The 2,780-nt window shown below is 43.9% G+C and overlaps 1 long non-coding RNA gene across 1 annotated transcript; it reads left to right on the top strand.

Moving 5' to 3' along the window:
• Window positions 1–275: 275 nt before the first annotated feature.
• Window positions 276–1,411, top strand: LOC148030004 (uncharacterized). The gene is made up of 2 exons (XR_015692258.1): window positions 276–978; window positions 1,086–1,411. It is a non-coding gene; the product is annotated as an uncharacterized LOC148030004 (long non-coding RNA).
• The last annotated feature ends 1,369 nt before the right edge of the window (window positions 1,412–2,780 follow it).

Here is a 2,780-nt window from a genome sequence, read left to right as displayed (position 1 = left end):
ATCTTCCTCGCAGTTTCCAACATGGTATCAAAGCGAGGTTCTACAACATCACAAAGCGATGCACGCGTGCTGGATGAGGAGGCAGCCTCGAGCTGCACTAGAGAGAAGCCACGGTCCTCATACAGAAGAACAAGGCAGCGGGGCCAAGAACTTGTCCTCCAACAGAGGAGCGGCAACCTGCTTTCATGTCCATGCCTTACCATGTGCAAGATGAGGCCCCAGTGGCTTTGCCTGTAGATGCCTTCAACATTGCCATCGATGAGCGTGCGGTTGCTCTCCAAAGGCAGGTTCTTGAATTGCAGGTCATTGTCTTTGATGGGGCAAGGTTCTTGAATTGCCCTTTAGTGGATCTGTGGAGTCTCGTCAGGCTGCGGTGGAAGATGCCATGGTTTTGGGCACAGATCCATTCCCTCTCGCTTTCGGAGTGTTGCAAGATTCTAGGCCATAAATCTTCCACCTATGAAAAGATAAGATAGGATGCAAGAGCATTCCTTCTCACACTCAGCCATGCACTCTTTGCGCTGACGAAGCTCAAAATCGCCATCCATGTCCCGGCCACACCTTTCAACCGCTTCCAAATCAAGTCGCATGTCTGTTTCGTTCCTGATTTTGTTGATTAATTTGTTGCGATCTGAAGTACGCTTCTATGACACAGACAGCGAGTGCAAGGGCGGGAGGCCATCCGGCAGCATGGCATCACTACATGAATCCGAATTCTCGAGCTGTATAGCATGCTGTTTACCAAGGTCCGGGGGGTTTCTGGCCGTGGACGCAACAGTGCTAGGGTTTGAGCTGGGAGGCGGAACTGTACCAGAAACACCCCAGGAGGTCGATCTGCGGTGCTGAAGGCGGAGACGGCCAGGCGAATCATCATGGGAGCCATGGCAAGGTTTATGGCGAGGCCCTACTACTCCTATGAGGGTTGCTGGTGGTCACTTCGGCTTGAACTGTGATTACTAGGGCCGGTTCCTTTTCAAGGTGAGGTTTTGCGGGCCAATTCCGATCCAAATCCGGTTCTTTTCAGCTCATCTTGATCCATTTTTCCTCTGGAGTTTCTCCATCAGCCTTATTGGTGAACTGGACAGGGGAAAGCTCGTCTCTGATCATAGCAGCTAAGCCTTATTTTGGGATAGCAATAATCCACAACTGGACAGCCTTAAGAAATTAGAAAAAAATTTATAACCAAGAGGCAGTCTTTCTTTTGCGTTGGTGCTGGATTTAGGATTTTAAAAACTGGCATCCGGACAGGGATTGGTGTTGCTATAGTATCAGTATTGCAGATTGGAGCAGGTCATTGAGAGGAGCTCTTTTTTTTTTTAAATCTTTGCAACGTTGACTTGGACGGTGTCGAAGGGTTTGTGAAAGCAATGTCGCAACCACAGGGGACCTTGATTAATTTCAGGATAGTAATTCAAGCAAAAGAACGAAGTCAAATCTGTTATGACAACAAATACTTCCTGTGATGTTGATCAGTTGGGAAGATCAAACATGTACATGATTATATAGAATTCTTTGTATTGAATGAACCATCTTTAAAAAAACATAGAAGAATTCTGATAATATATATCATGTGTATCTCTCTTTTTCTGCAGAATAATCAATGTTCTTTGGTGATAGAATAGAGGGAATGAAAAAGTGGCATATGAATGAGATGTCGTCAAGAAGGAATTGATGATTCTGGCTAAATCTTCTATTTCTGTTCGCTTCCACAGAGCAGCACTTTTTCCATTAAAAGAACCATTAATCCACTGTATTCAGATTCTTTCACACCACTATCATCAAGATCATTAAAATCCTTATCTAAATTTCTTTCTGTTACAAGGCGTTTATAAGAAATTCAGAAGATCCCAAAGAAGATCTTTCGTTCACAGCAACAATGATCTCTGTACTGAATCAGATTTTTCCTTACAGCTGGCATGTGGACGAAAATATTTACAAGTGTCAAGATGCTAGATGATGCAGCTTCTGGAAACCACAATTCTCCATGTGCTTAGCATGATGTGTCTAAGGTGAAGCTGTCAAGATGAAGTGTTCTGCATAGCGACTGCTGGCATAAATCGAACAAATCCAATCATTCTTAATTTGCCTTTCTCCTTCAGTTTCAAGGATCTGAACTCGAGGATTTGTAATTTAACTTTAGGGTACGATAAATCAATCCTGTTTTTTTTCTTTTTCTGATTATTATCTCACATAAAGAGGAGATAAGGCGGCATCTCTCACAGAGCCCAGTCCTAAATTGATTTCATAGATCGATGTCTGTTAATGTCTCTGTTTTTTAGTGTTAAGAATGCATCTCTGATTTCCCCATTTCTAGCGTAATATTCTCCTGTTCAGTCGCAGATTCCACAAATTCAGCCATTCCCGAGTACTTTCGATCTTGAATCCCCCAAATCTTACTGTTCACCACGGTTTAAAGTAAAAACTCCCCGAGAGAACAGAGCTCCGTCCCCCTGAATACCACTCGGAACACAATAACTAATTTTTATAACATCTGTGTCCGCATAACCTTCCAAACCATACTTAGCTGCCTTTCTACCATATGTGATGTACTCAACTTGCATCTCTCCAGGCGGTTGAGTCCCAACAATGGTTCCATACACTGTCAGACACTCAGGACACGTAGGTCGACCTTTTTCCCATTGAGCAGTAGTACCGTATATCTCCTCAATCCTGGAATTAAGGCATCATGACATGCGTTCCCAGGGTACAATCCACCATATCACAGCATCCTGTGCCTGCCTCTCCAATCCACAATACATTGGGTCATAACGGCATACAAA

Source organism: Lygodium microphyllum, chromosome 10, assembly GCF_053477565.2.
Source record: "Lygodium microphyllum isolate KBCC chromosome 10, Lygodium_microphyllum_v1.1.10, whole genome shotgun sequence".
Lineage (NCBI taxonomy): Eukaryota > Viridiplantae > Streptophyta > Polypodiopsida > Schizaeales > Lygodiaceae > Lygodium > Lygodium microphyllum.
The sequence above is the reverse complement of the archived record's forward strand: the minus strand, read 5'-3'. Positions and strand labels throughout refer to the sequence as shown.